Source organism: Panulirus ornatus, chromosome 17 (genome assembly GCF_036320965.1).
Source record: "Panulirus ornatus isolate Po-2019 chromosome 17, ASM3632096v1, whole genome shotgun sequence".
In the NCBI taxonomy this organism is placed as follows: domain Eukaryota; kingdom Metazoa; phylum Arthropoda; class Malacostraca; order Decapoda; family Palinuridae; genus Panulirus; species Panulirus ornatus.
This window is the reverse complement of record NC_092240.1, coordinates 54,673,728-54,689,994: the sequence shown is the minus strand read 5'-3', so window position 1 is coordinate 54,689,994 and position 16,267 is coordinate 54,673,728. Positions and strand designations below refer to the sequence as shown.

The window sequence follows — 16,267 nt, the reverse complement described above, 5'->3', positions numbered from 1 at the left end:
TAACTTGAACCACAGTAATTCGTGGGTCGTTCTGACATCTTCCACCATCGCCATGAGCCTCGTCACGACCCCAGTGCTCTGTCCGACCTCGTTTGTGATGCGTTATAACCACAACCATAAGGACTAGATTGGCGTGGGCACATACCCACCGTAACGATGGCTGACGACGTCACACAACTACCTCACTGTGAGGGTGCGAGGGGGACACACTCCACAGCTCTTCCTCCACACACTCAAAGAACATCAACTTTGGAGGAAGTTTCAACACCGCTGTGCTCCTCCTCCTCATGTGAGTCTCTTATCTCCCTCCCCCACGGTGTGGCCCGGCCCCCCCGGATAACACCTCCAGCATCATGAGTGGTGAGGATCTCCCCAGTATGAGGAGTGAGGTGCAGGCACGTCTCGCACGACGACCGGAAAAACTTTTAAAAGTTACGAACACAACAGCAACTTGGTCGGCTGGCCGGCGAGCGAGAACCCTTGTGAGTGCATCCTCTCTCTCTCTCTCCCCCCCCCCCCCAACACAACCAACTCGATTGTAAAAGTTGGCCCAACATGGACGACGTGCCAAATACCACCACCACCAAAGACAAAAAAAAAAAAATGAATAAATGAATTTAAGAATTTGTAAAACAATAAATGTGGACAAATTTTCATGACCCATAAAAACAAGTTCCAAAAAATTGCACCAGGGAATGTTTTTGAAAAAAAAAATTATGTGACGACATGTGTGTGTGTGTGTGTGTGTGTGTGTGTGTGTGTGTGTGATGAGAGGATGGGAAGCGGGTGACTGCTACACACAACGTTACCATCAACAAACGAGCTACAGGTGCTTCTGGACCACCATGAGACCATAGCAGGTCGCGGACCACCATCAGACCATAACAGGTCGTCAACCACCGCCAGGTCATAACAGGTGCCGGACCACCATCAGACCATAGCAGGTCCCAGACCACCACGAGACCATAACAGGCCCCAGACCACCATCAGACCATAACAGGTCCTCAACCACCATGGGACCACGAGCACCCACTTACCCACAGGCCATCCTACAGTGCGAGGGGGTCTTACATTAATCACCAGCAGTAGTGGGGGGTCAGGAAGGTGAGGGAGACACAAGGAGTTACACAAGCCTCCATCTCCTCCAGCGAGGTCCTCATGCCACGACGGCACCACCTCATCTACACTTCACACATCATCAGTATCACTGTACGACAGCGATGATACAATACCTTCCACGCTCATCCTGCAACCGACGCAAGAGTTACGACAAATGACGAGGCGCCGATACACCACCCCCCGCGATCACTCACCTCACAAATATGACGAAGAAAAATAAGGGAAAATAAATATCTGCCACAGTTTAAGTATGAGGTAAATTTCCCTCACACAAGAATGTGAGGTTTAACAAAATCAACGATGACTTAAAGTGCGACATCTGTCGGGTTTCACACGTCCGTGCGACAAGGGTTCCTTCATACCAGTCTACGTTCGGAGGCCAGAGTGTCGCAGGCTCCGGGGATCTTACGTCAGCATCCACGTATCTATGACGAATCGACAATATTCATCATAAGAAAGAAAGAAAGAAAAAGAAAGAAAGAAAGAAAGAAAGAAAGAAAGAAAGAAAAAGAAAGAAAGAAAGAAAGAAAAAGAAAGACCATTACACAGCAGGTATCTGGTTAAGGGCCTTCCTAAAAAAGCTTAACGATGTAACTATCTATTATCATTCCTCACTACCGTGGGATGGAACTGGTCCACGCAGGCCCCCATAACACCTCTGGCACACACCCTCAACCCATGCCCAGTGTGTTCACCTGAAAGAAAACGGACAGTAACCAACGTTTCCAATCACAACACATCCATCCACAAACAATATGCCTCCATTCCAGTCTGATTCACAATCCCTCCCCCACCATCTCCAATCCAAATCTCTTCACTCACTCCATCTACCTCTTCCCTGGTCTACCTCCTCGCACCTTCTACTAAACTACTAAACTTCTTCACCAACTCATCAGCTACCGTATGTTCTACACGACCATACCATTCCAGAAGACTTCCAACCAAGAGGGCCTTTCAAAACTGAATGACTCCACACCACAATAACCTTTTCACAATTCTAGTCTTCATTCTAAGCCTCCCAATCCCAACTGTACTTTATGCAAATGAACCACAGTCACTGCTACTAATTCCTACCCATCCTGACCTACTTACACACCAGAGTTACGCAAATGAACCACAGTTACTGCTACTAATTCCTACCCATCCTGACCTACTTACACACCAGAGTTACACAGCCATACATCAGCGCTGGGACGGAAGTCCTAGATGCAAGCTTCTCCTCTTCTTACTCAACCCTTAAATTCTAGCCACTCCCCAGGGTTTACGGGGCATCTCTAACTAATGCTCCCTTACCCAACTACTTTCAGATTGACTTTTCCCCGCTAACATCGCTACGATAAACTCTCCTCTCTAACATAACCCAGGCCAGATACACAGATATGGTGTATGTGATGTTGAAATTATCCTTAACACCCGATGAAGTTGTTAAATGTTTTTACGGTAGGTATATTAAGCTTGAAGGTAACAGCCTTTAAGACCTGGCAGTGGATAGGCCTACACCCCATCCCACCAATCAGCCAACCTACCAGTTCTTCACCATGTACACTGGTATCCATCCACAACCTAGCCTCCCATCCCTCAATCATCACTATACACAATCTCATTCAGCCTCGACCAAGGGCTGTTCAGAGTTCCACAACTTTGGAACCTTACCTGAAATCATTAGAAAATGTGAACAAGTTCATAAATGTTGATTTCAATCAATTACAAATGTAAATTAGTTACATCATTATGTTCCAAACGTAGAGAGGTACAGTATAAGTGTGTTTCAGACAAAGTATTAGCAAATAAGTGTTTCACAAGCAGATACATATACTAGGATGCTATGAATATGTTTCTGAGTTACATAAGTATCGGCAGGGTATAAACATGACTGCCCTGCACTTCACAATGATGCATAAAGATAACACAAATGAATAATTAAAATCCCAGAACCTAACGACAAAGAACCATCGAGATATCTAATTAAAAAGCATTATAACTGAAACCCCCTATAGATGACATGTACTCAAAAAGTATTACATTTTCATGCAATCATTTGACTAACTATTGCAATAAATACAAAATCTCACTTGAAATCCACAGTATAAATATTTTAGCATACTTCAGCTATATATATATATATATATATATATATATATAATATATATATATATATATATATATATATGTGTGTGTGTGTGTGTGTGTGTGTGTGGTATTCCCTCAGAGGCCCAGTCCTCTGTTCTTGACGCTACCTTGCTGACGCGGGAAATAGCGAATAGTTTGAAAGAAAGAATATATGTGGTAAAAACACGGCAACTACCGTATTACCAAGTACATTATTTGTGAAGCTTCTTATCTCTAAGAGTCTTACCAGAACCACCTCCAGGTAGGTGTTAGGAAGTTCAAAGTAATCGCCCAACACGAAAGCATTATAAATCCCCAACCCCTCTCAGAACTTCCTCCCCGTCTCTTAGCAACCCCATACTGTCCCTCGTCACCGCGGGCGGCTCCCATCACTATCGGTTTACAAAGGTGGCCAGCGAGACGTTGCTGTGGCTCTCGCCCCCCGCCCGCCCTCCTTATTCAACATGATCAAATTTCGCGGGCAATATGTCAACATGGTATTGCTAGGGTTACCACCAACACAACGGCCCGGCACGACAGTGTGGCATTCCCTCCCCTTGAGGTACCAACCTACCCACTTACCGGGCAGCGGTAACGACCGTTAAGGTTAAATTTATTCAAATAAACATAAACCGAGTGGCGGCGCTTCATCCCCCGGTGCAGATGGGGAAAGTAGGCCATATTTCCTGGAGTTAAGGCAGGCGATGAGAGACTGGCTCTATTAATGAGAGCGTCGCTGGTCCATCAGATACACCCGGGGTACTGAGGCTGCTGCTGGTGGTGGCCGGCTCCAAGATCGCTCGACCACCAGGCTACCACCGTCACTACACAACTTCCTTGGTGACGACAACCACAACCAGGGAACCACACACAACACCCCTGGCGCGTGTGCGCCAGCAACCATCACCTAACGACATCACCCAGAAAATCCGTCACTCGTCACCTAGCAATACTCATCTTAAGTCGCCGTACGCTAAGTTGGCCCAGAAGCCACGCCCCTCTTCCATAACTGATTGGTTCATATACAATGTATGTCGCTATCCATATATTCACACTGTTCACAGTTGATTACCAGACCTGTTCTTCTATATCATAATGTTAATTGGAAATATATAAATACTGATGATTTTAAGGCATTAGCACTGTATAGGGGATGTTAAAAATGTTATGTATGTATCTCAAACGCTCGATGTCAAGGACAACATAGTTTTTGAAAGAAGTCTATTCATTATTTCTTTTCAGTAGCAAATATAAAGTGCTAATGCCGTAAAATCGTTTAAGTTTGTATGTTCCCAATTTTTAACATTATTGTACAGAAGAACAGGTGTGATAATCAATGTGAACAGTGTGAATATATGGATAGCGACTCATACATTGTATATGAACCAATTAGCTATGGAAGAGGGGCGTGGCTTCTGGGCCAACTTAGCGTAAAACGAGTACAGTAAAATTCGTCAATACTCGTCATCCAACAACACTCGTCGCCCAGTACGACTTGTCACACGGCAACACCCGTCACCCAGAAATGCTGGTCAACCAGCAACAATCGTCCCGTCACCCAACGCTATTCGTTATCCAGCAACACCAGTTACCTAGAAACACTCGTCACCCAATACTACTCGTAATCCAGTAACACTCGTCACCCAGTGCTACTCGTTACCTAGGACCACTCCACCCACACACCCGCTAACAACCACCACACAGTCACCCAGCCATATTCTTCACCCAGCCACTCCCGTTACCAAGTATCACTCGTCGCCCAGCACTATTCTTCACCCAGCACCACTCATCACCCAGCAACACCCGTCACCTAGCACCACTCACCATCCAGCAACACTCGTCACCCAGCAACACCCGTTACCAAGCATCAATCGTTACCCAGCACTACTCGTCACCCAGCAACACTCGTTACCTAGCAATACTCGCCACCAGCAACACCCGTCACGATGCAATAACCATAACATAGTATTTCCGTCATAAAACAGAACCAGTTATCTAGTCTAGTGTATTTCTGAGCAACACCCAGAGGAATAACCCGTGTGTTGCCCCAGCAACACCCGTGATCAGTATCACTTTAACAGTGGGACAGGCAACCAGTGTGTTTCCCAGCAACACCCGAGACCAATATCGCTTTAACAGTGGGTGATGCAACCAGTGTTTCCCTTGCAACACCATGAACATTACAATCAGTGGGAGGAAACAAACTGTTCCCCTGTAACACCCATGAACAACATCATTATCAGTGGGAGAAGCAACTACTGCAATACACAGTGATACTCACGAGTGGTGTGGTAATGTGGGTGTAGTTAGTGGTAGCAGTGTCGCGAGTGGAGGCCGGGGGTAGGTCGTCCTCACTCAGCCGTTAGCCACAACCTCCACTAACACTCGAGCATCACTCGCGCGCAACACACTCCACTCTACCACCACAGCGGTGTGGCGTCACCACACGCCTGGCTAAATGATCTTATCCAGTGAGGCGTCACGGCACCTGAAGAGCGCCGGAGGGGAAGAGCCAGTGAGGGGACGGGACAGCCAGGAGCGGCACGTGCCTCCTCGCCAGACGCTGGCCCACTACTGAGGCTCCCGCACCAGGCCAGCTTACCCAGACCTGCTGGCTCGTCCCCCTCCCGCACCAACCCCTTCTCCCCCCCGTCCCACACACACACACACACACATATACACACACACACACACATATGAAAAGCTATCTGTCCATATGATCTCTCTCCATATGTATTAAAAAAGAGGGAGAATAATGCGCAGTTACTGCAGATATAGATCTAGATATATACAGTGTTCAATACGTAACTGGACGAGGGTGTAGCGGGAAAGAGCCAATGTTGTGCTATTCTTTAAGAAAGGAGATCGGGAAATTGCGCTGAGCTACGGGCCTAATGTCTCTGACGACCGCGGTCTTCAAACCAATGGAAACGCTACCCAGAGTAAATGGTGACTACCTGCGAAGAAATAGTAATACCTTAAGTGACGGATCACGTCATGAGGGGAGATACTGATCTTCAATTCTTGCCTCAAGAGCGGGCTGACTTATGGGGCATTCGTAGCCAACCTACGGGTGGTAGCGCAAGAGAAGGGTGCACGTGATGGTCCGGGGACTGGACAAAAAAAAGAGGAAGTTGGCTGATCAGTGTCCACCTGAACTGGCGGAAGCCTTTGACACTATCCTCTGGAACAGCCTCACCCCTAGTAGTGTGGCACATCCTCACCCATGATGCTGTGGCACAGTCTCAACCCTGATGCTGTGGCACAGTCTCACCCCTGTGCTGTGGCACATCCTCACCCCTGATGCTGTGGCACAGTCTCACCCCTGATTTGTGCACAGTCTCACCCCTGATGCTGTGGCACAGTCTCACCCCGGTGCTGCAGCACAGCCTGATCCTTGGGCCTACATTACAGGTGACATGTGGTTACAGAACACGTGTAGCTGTCTAAAGATCTATGTAGCTCCAGGGTTTAATTATCCATATGGCAGAAAGAGGGAGTGGCAGAAACAGAAACATTCCCCTGTATCCTAGCCAGGCTACACATAAATACGATTCCTCATTAGAATATTGAGCTTCATTTGCATAAGCCACACGAACTAAGTTTTCTACCTCATCAATACGAGAGGGACAACTTAACGATTCAGTTCTAAGATCTTAACGAAGCAAGATACCAAACATTTCCTTCAGAATTCACCATGGTAATGTTAATCAAACAGAATACGATGAACACATTCACGCTTCATGGGAAAGGCACCATATACAAAGTACGGTGTGACAACAAATATTACCATATATAAATTACCATAAAAAATTAACTATCACACTCAATATTACACTTTAAAAGCTAACGGTTACTAATGACCACAAAAAACCTAGTCATCTTTTTGTCTTTCCCCACTAACTGTCCTTCCAAATGAATGACCACACATATCTGACCTCTCTCTGGCACTAATTACCTTTCACAACAATATAATTAGTGAGTTATTAAAGCCAAATCTTTACCATACTGTACACTAAACCCCCTCGGCACGACGGTACGACCCTCTCGATACGAGGGTACGATCCTTGAACACGACGGTACGACCCTTGAGCACGACGGAGCGATCTCTGAGCACGAGGGTGCGACCCTTGAGCACGACGGTACGACCCTTGAGCACGACGGTATGACCCTTGAGCACGACGGAGCGACCCCTGAGCATGAGGGTACGACCCTTGAGCACGACGGAGCGACCCCGAGCACGAGGGTACGACCCTTCAGTACGACGAAGCGACCCCTAAGCACGAGGGTACGACCCTTGAGTATGAGGGCCTCTGGTGTTTGCCCTGATCATTACGGGTCTCACGCCAGGTCATGACAAGCTATTTGAACGTCTGCTGAACTGAAGGCCAACGGCGAAACCCACCTGTGAGTCTGGACGAAAGAGACACACCCCATACATACAAACAGTTAAGAGAGAGAAGGAGTTCTATGAGAAGAACGTATGTGTGAGGCAAAGACACACGAATAAACCTCTATCACCACAGTGATCCGTGGCTCAGTCATCTGTTCTTGACGCTACCTCGCTACCGCGGGAAAAGGTGAATATGTATGAAATCACCACACAGCAGACGTTACTCCATCACGAGAAAATCCATATGGAGACCTGCCTATCCTGTGGCTCAGACTGGCCATGACCCACCGATGTGTACGATAACTCCCACCACGAGTGGCAGCAAGCCCGTCCGCCTAGCAGGCAGTCAACCAAACTGCCAGGCTCCCTCTATCCTAGAACAACTCCTACCCACCATTATCCTACCCTCACCGAGACCAAGCAAAGCTTTATGACACAGAGTAACCAAACACTCTGTTAACGGAATCATGGACGATCAACAGTACAGAAACAGAAAAATGTATGCCATTCACCCAAGCCAAAGAACCGTTGCCAAAATAAAGTTATAAATTACATTTCTGACAAAAATGTTGAACGGCATCTGAGAAAGGCTTGGTAGCTCAAACAACATATGCTGCAAAAAAGAAAAAAATCTTTTGATCTTATGTACACGTCAATCTTTACTTCACATATTTTTTTTTTTTTGTTTCAGTTGTATTACACATAAGGCGGGGGTCGAGTCTCCCAGGGGACGTGGAGCTGCTGAAAACTCTCACAAAAAAAAATATCATACAAGATACACACACTCGTCGACCTTCTCCGGCTTCTGACGCGCTACAGGAAGAAAGAGGGTGACGGAGGTAAAAAGTATTACCGGAACTTACAACAAAGCTTTTCACTTATCATAAAATCCAAGTACCGCATCTCAGTGACTCCTCGCAAGTCAACAGCGCAGCCCACTGGTGACTCACAGGTGAAAAGTGACCCTTCATGAGTCACCAGTGAAGCCCCCCCCCGCCCCCGGCGGTGACATGAGTTCAAGGCCACCCCCCCCCCCAAGTCAGTAGAGCAGTGCAGCCCTTTGGTCATTTAGGAGTTAAAAGTGACTCCTCACACGTCACGAGAGTCAGGAGTTAATCACCAGTGGCTTTCCAGTCAATATCACCATCAGACCAGGAGGAAGCATCATGTGATGTCTCGTTATGTCCCTAGCACTCGCCTACCTACCTGCCTCCTCCTCTTCCTCCTCTGGTTCTCCTCCACCTGCACAAAGCCACGAGTACAGCACACTGCTTGTCCTGCTGATGAAACCCAACTCAAATGAATACCATTTAACTTTTCTCCTCCTCCTCCTCCTCCTCCTCCTCCTCCTCCAGGGTTTTGGCGCTAAGCGACACACTACGTCGGCAAAGAACAAAAAATTCTCCAGTTTTTTTTCTTTCATAAGGGCAGCGCAGACAGCACCAGGCATCCTCTGTTCAATGCCTTACGCCTTATACAGTAAGTCATCTTAAACCAAAGACGGTGTTACCGGATTCCTCCTGCTCAAGACGACCCGCGAGTGACAGGGCACCTTTGACGAAGCTGTACCACCGAGGAATACAACCTTCTCAAAGAACTTTTCATTCCTAAAGAAGCCTACATTTCCCTGCTGCTGAAAGTAGCGCAGCCTAGGGGTGCAGGAACCTTTGAAAAAAAAAAATGTCGTGAGTAACACCAGGACTCTCTCACAGAAAGTGGTCCTGGGGTTATTATAAACAAATAAACAAAGGGAAAAGTCAAAAGGAAAAGAGTAAGAAGGAAAATAATTCGTTGTGTGTGACAATATTCAGCATTATACATCTAGCAATTTGCCTAATCTGATTTCAGCTGCCCTAACTAACGAGATTCATGGGTCAGTCATTCACGTCATTCACCACAGCATACAACCACGATGGTTAAGTCATTCACCACAGCATACAACCATGATGGTTAAGTCATTCACCACAGCATACAACCACGATGGTTACGTCATTCACCACAGCATACAACCACGATGGTTACGTCATTCACCACAGCATACAACCACGATGGTTAAGTCATTCACCACAGCATACAACCACGGCCCCACGACGGGTGTGTATACCGTAGTGTGCACAGATACCGTGGTTCGTGAGTATGATACAGCGGTCCTGGGTGGTAACAAGCCCTAATGGTCTCACTTGTATACTAATTATATAATTCCCTTAATGACTCCTGGGACGTGGAGGGGGTAGGGCCCGGAGAGGTCTCATCTTCCCGACCCACCCTGCAAGGTAACGACACAACCCACCAGGAGGTGGGTGACCTCAAAAACCCAACCAAGGAGGTGGATGACCCATCCACCACGAGTGGACCAAACCCACGGAGGTGATGACCAACCCACCAGGAGGTGAATGACCCATCCCACCAGGAGGTGGATGACCCATCCCACCAGGAGGTGGATGACCCATCCCATCAGGAGGTGGATGACCCAACCCACCAGGAGATGAATGACCTAACCCACCAGAAGTTGGATGACTCAACCCACCACGAGGAGGAGGATGACCCCACTGACTGTCCATATGTCTGGGCAAGAGCCGTGTCTGCGGGCGAACCACTTCTGGCTCTTATCTGCGGCAACAGTCACATTGCGACCCGTCTTCATGGTCTTGTATGGACCTCCCAAGTGAGACTAAATCCAAGGCTAGAAACCAGGGAACGGGCCACCCAACAGGCAAAGGCCCGTGTCGGACCAACAGGTCCGACGATCTTAACAACAACAACAAAACAACAACAATAACAATCTGGGAGCCGATTCCTTCAGCAGTCCCGTGCCCAGAAAGGCAATGTAGGCCTTCCTTCTCTCGAACCCCGTAGCCACCGCTGCCCTAGGTTGTAAGATGTTATACTGTGTCACGTCAGGTTGGAGTGTAACTATGTATCATAACTTGTCATAGAATTGCCCACCGAGTAAGTGTCTTGTGCCATGCTTTTATTGTCAACTTGTCATAAAGGAAAGAGATCTCCCGGTCTGAAATCGTACCTGGAATGTAGAATGTGGAATATTGAAGGTTAAGTGCTAACGAAAGTGTTTGTACCCGATTAATGTGTTTGTCATCTTGTATTCTTATTTCTTATATCATGTGTAGATTTAACCCTGGTGTTTGCTTTCATCCCATAACGTTAATATAGCGTTATCCAGTGTGCATAATAAATATAATTGACGGAACTTCCCAGAAAGATTCGTAACAAGCTGGACCTCCAGCCCGTGGGTGAGGAGAGCAGCTGGACCTCCAGCCCGTGGGTGAGGAGAGCAGCTGGACCTCCAGCCCGTGGGTGAAGAAAGCAGCTGGACCTCCAACCCGTGGGTGAAGCAAGAGTGCAGCTGGACCTCCAACCCGTGGGTGAAGCAAGAGAGCAGCTGGACCTCCAACCCGTGGGTGAAGCAAGAGAGCAGCTGGACCTCCAACCCGTGGGTGAAGCAAGGGTGCAGCTGGACCTCCAACCCGTGGGTGAAGCAAGAGTGCAGCTGGACCTCCAACCCGTGCCCTTACCCTGAACAAATAAAATTCCTTTATACATATTTCCAGGCGTTTGTCTTATGCCTTCGACAGGGGAAGATGAAGACGCCGCCACAGAGGACCTGTAAGAAGATTTGCAAGGGCGGGCGGGGTCTTGTGTTCTGTACGGTGGCTGATGGTGGCCAGGGAGAAGGGGGCTCGGGAGCCAACCACGGCTGCTCTACCTCTCCCACACTCCACCACTGTAGATCAACATACCACACGTTCATCTTACCCTACAAGAGATAATCAAAATATATCACTACGTTTACGGGGGATCTTCTGTCTCCTGTTAGTTCCATCTCCCATGATTAATATATAAATCTTAATACTTTTCCTGTGTGATAAAAGATAAGCGATTAATCTGATTCTTCATTCTATACATCGTGATCCCACTATCTTCTATATCAGTACGTGTTGACAGACGCACATAAGGTGTCTGGGCTGGCGGTGGTGGGAGCCAGTGAGGTGTGGCTCAAGCATTGTCGCTTGACTCGCCATATCACGTTCAAAATGTCTCTCCAGCTACCTCACAACTTGCTAAAAGTCTCCTTCTGCCATGTTCCTCGGCGGTGTCGCCACCAGTTTGGTTCAGGGGGGACCACACTCTCGTGCGAGGTCACACTGCAGCGTGTCCTCAACTTCCCGAACACCCGCACAAGCCAGCAGTCTGGCTGAACCCAGACTCCGATACCGGCAGAAGGTTGCTGGGTCAGACCCTGGTGAAGACCTCCACGTCAACTGTATGCTGAGGCAACAGACCCTGGTGAAGACCTCCACGTCCAACTGTACTGCTGAAGGCAACAGACCCTTGTGAAGACCTCCACGTCCAACTTGAACTGCTGAAGGCAACAGACCCTGGTGAAGACCTCCACGTCCAACTTGTACTGCTGAAGGCAACAGAACCTGGTGAAGACCTCCACGTCCAACTTGTACTGCTGAAGGCAACAGACCCTCGTGAAGACCTCCACAGTGACCACCTTGGAGAGCGTGTAGCCACCAACAACACCCGGGAATAACATCACGAGACACACAGGAACACGCGACCGTAACGTCTACCACGTGACGCCGTAACGCCCGTAACGTCGACCACATTCCCTGGGGAGAGGTGGAGTCGCCGCCAAACAGTGTGTGTTGCTCCTTCACGTGATGAACGAAGCGCTCGCGCCTCATCGCTCCGTGTGTGCTGATCACTCACACTCATAAATCAAACACGAAAATCTTGATCCACTCTCAAACATACACACCATTTGTCTCGGGCCGGCCCAAAGTACGCCACGGTGACTCACGGAGGGTTAGCTGCAACCGAGGCCTCCCCTGCTAAATTTATACGAGGCATCACATGGACGACACAGATAGACAGACAGACTCTGGATCTTAACCAATGTAATCTTAACTATCATTTATCTCATCGTTACTTCCTGGTGAGTGTGTCCGTCACCAAGTGGACACAAGTCGGCCTGCTTTATGAACTGGTCAGTATCACCCTCGCTTACCCAACACTTCCATAACTTCCCACAGATGCCTTACTCTAGTGTTAACGAGAAAATTTCGGGGCGACATGTTCCGAATTTCGCATATCGTCTGCTGGTCATCCCGTCTCTTCCCCGTACACTACACTGCTCCGTCTCACAAACCACGGGGCTGTTGCAACTGGTTGTGACTGGCGTATTCACTGTGCAATAACTCATCATTCCCGCCACATCTACGTACCAGAGTCTGCACACAACTGATTCCTGGAATATCAACTGTGTCACGCGTTCAACAAGTGCTTCTCTGTCACGCGCTCAGCACGTGCTTCCGTGTCACGCGCTCAACACGTGCTTGTGTCACGTGCTCAGCACGTGCTTCTCTGTGTCACGCGCTCAGCACGTGCTCTTCTCAGTCAAGATCCAGTTGACGACACTCATCAACTGTTTCCGGTCATCAATGATCATTAATTAAGAGGTCGCTCATCACAGATGACACACCAAGCAGGGGAAAATACCCTACCTGTGTGTGTGTGTGTGTGTGTGTGTGTGTGTGTGTGTGTGTGTGTGTGGTGTGTGTAAAACGACGTCCAGATCCTCTAATTACTTATTTCTACTCTGCGTATTACGCAATACACTACATATCTGGGTGTTCCATGTTGCGTAGAGACGAGGTTTATGACGTATCAAACTAGTGACGCAAGTATGACGTCTCCCTGCCAGGGGATTTAAGCGGAGTTGCATGGAGTTGCCAGTGTCCCACATCTGTATGTTTTCCTCGTCTACATCAAAAGGACCTTCACGTGGACTTCCCTTCAGAACATCGAGCCAAACATCGCGGGCGGAGTCGTCGCGACACCATACCCAGTGTTGGCTGTAGTGGGTGTGTGGTGTGGGCGGGGGCGGGGGCGGTGGTCGGGCGGGCGGGCAGGCGGGCGTCGAAGACAGCGGTGTGAGCGACGCGCGACGCGCCGCTATTGTCACCTGCACGCCGCAAGATGCGTATCTCCCTCACGCTCCCCGGGGCCAGCCTCCCGCCTCCACTCCCCAGACATGACTGATAACAAACTTTCCTGAGACCATTTTCAAGGGGAAGAAAAACTGAGGTTCCCGGGCGAGCGAGTATTTACGATAAAAAGAAAATGGTTCAAACGTAGTTCTCTGATAGCATGGGCCACGGCAGGCAGTTCCTGCGTGTGCCCTCCGCCCACGGGCCGGCTGTACAGTAGGGCGAGCTTTACCATTTAATATGGGTCGTGTGCGTACGTACGTGTGTAATTGCTTATTTGTACGGTACGGCATGGGAGGGTACACACACGTGAGCGGCCCTCATCCCTTTCTCTACACTCATACTTTTTAAACTTTCAATATCCAGTCCACAGTCACCATCTCTTAACTCTATTTACTTCATTTATATATTACTATACTACAATTGAATTTCTTTACAACCCTAAGGACACGTTTCTTGCTTAGCTTCCTGTTATAACCCCCGGTTGTTCCATCCTCGCACCTTCCGAACAACCTGGTCATTGTCATCAAGATGATATATAAACCCATAAGGTTGTGATCAAGCCTCCTCTCACTTTTCTTTCTTCCGTGGTGGGAAAACCTATGGCCTTTAGCCTTCCCCTGTAATTCAACTCTTCTTATTTCCGATACCTCCTACGCTGCCCTCCACTGGACCTTCTCTATCAGCTCTTTCTGTGACGTGCGACGACCAACCTTGACACGTATGAGCCAGTTCTGGTCGTATGTCGGATGTAAACAGTTTGCTGGATAGTTCCATACCATCTCATACTTGACTGATATTCATGTATTTGCCAACAACCAGTTGGCCTGCTTTGTTACACTCCTAATGAAGAACTCTGGCGATAGGTTAGGAAGGATTCTAATTCCTCAGTCCCTCTCACAAGCACATTCCCGAAGCTTATCTCCAGGTAGACAATATTCATATTGATGCCTTCTTTCATCGCATTTCACTATTGTCACTCTACGTTACTCGGATAGAATTTCATCAACCGTGTATCGGATCAAGTTGGAATGAGTGTAGTTTCCCTTGTAAGTCGATGTAATCCTCTTCGTTTTCCATTTCCCTCATGAGTTAGGCATCATCTGCAAACATAATCAGGGAGGAGTTCAATCTTTTCTGGCAAGTAATTTACACATAAGTCAAGAAGAGCAGTGGTCCCAGGATGGAACCCTCCGGCACATCACTGGTGACTTCATTCCATTTCGGGAGGGCTCTCCTGCCTTGCATCCTTTGTTCCCTTCAAACTGTAAGTCATTACTGGCAAACAACTAACGATGAGTTAGGAGGAATGAAAGCACCTCTACTACGGTAACACTCACCACCACAGTCTCTCGCACCACAAAACATCAGTATGTCTCGCACTGAGCGCCCAAAGTGTCTCCCGTACACCAGACACACCAGAATGTCTCGCACTGGCCACCCCAAGTGTCCCTCATGCCCCACAAACCACCAGAATGTTTCGCCCCAAGTGCCTGTACCGCCCCACAGACCACCAGAATGTCTCGCACTGCCCGCCCCAAGTGCCTCTCCTGCCTCACAGACCATAATCTCAATTTGTGAGACGAGTTCCTCTCAGAGAACCATCACTTCCCGTAAAGTATGGACGACTGGCTTTTCCAGGACTTCTGGACACAAAGCCTTTTAGTCCAGGTTTCCAGGAATAGTGGAGGTGGCCGCAGCAGTTGTGACCATGGTCAACCATTCATCCACCAACAGCTTTTTTGATCTACCAGTTCTTTTTTTCTTTTTTTTTTACCCAGGTAAATATACTTTCAAATATGAAAATGTTAGAATTCAGATAATTACCTCTCTACTGGTAACGACCAGAGCAACTAAACACTAACGTCAACCTTGAAACGACTCCACCAATCACCATGGCCCAACAATCCACGTGGGTTGTTTTCTTCCCACGTTAAGCTACTTAATAAGTATCACTTTTCAAACTATTCCCTAGTGTTCATGGACCAACGTTACATAATCTGTCTCTGCAAAAAAAAAAAAGACGGTCCTGTCTTCTGCGGACGGGCAGCGCGAGATGCCAGACGCACGAAGATTAACTACCATAATAGTTGCCAATAATTCACCCATTTCCTTAGCAGGATATAAAATGCTGGCTGCTGGGGGTCATATATTCTCGGGAAAATATGTTAAGTGTTCAGCGAGAAGGTTGTGCCGGCAATATGGGAGGTATGATGAGGAGAAATGGTGGGGGAAAGTGATTATACCACTGAACAAGGCCATTCCTCCGTTCTCCGACGGAACATAACAACAGTTTACTGTTGTTGGAGTGTCTGTTCAATGATGAAGTACCTGATCAGTGTTACTCGGGTTCCAAAGGTCAACAGGCAGCTGGTCAGCGACACCCCAGACCAGCTGGGGAAAGCAGACGAGGACCCGGAGGCCCGAATCTGCTAGTATGATAAAAATGGAGATGACTGTCTGCTTGGTGAAGCAATACACATCTTTAAGATGTGACGACCCAACAACTCTTTGCAAAATGTAGTCTAGTCTTCATCGTCAAACACAGACGTAAACCCTTTCTTATGTGGCTTCTACAAAGCTACCTGCTGCCATATTAAGCAGTCTGCTCCAGGACTACAGTACACTC

At 48.0% G+C, this 16,267-nt stretch overlaps 1 protein-coding gene across 10 annotated transcripts in view; it reads right to left on the bottom strand.

The window, feature by feature from the left end:
- The window catches only part of pins (G-protein-signaling modulator pins), a 281,528-nt gene that overhangs the window by 167,702 nt on the left and 97,559 nt on the right, over positions 1-16,267 (bottom strand). For 6 of the 10 annotated variants that reach the window (XM_071672590.1, XM_071672597.1, XM_071672599.1 and 3 more), the window contains exon 1: positions 5,510-5,799. The exons of the other annotated variants lie outside the window; for them this stretch is intronic. The gene's annotated coding sequence lies outside the window, so the exon portion shown is untranslated. Of the gene's footprint in view, positions 1-5,509; positions 5,800-16,267 lie in introns of those variants that run through there. 10 annotated transcript variants of the gene reach the window in all.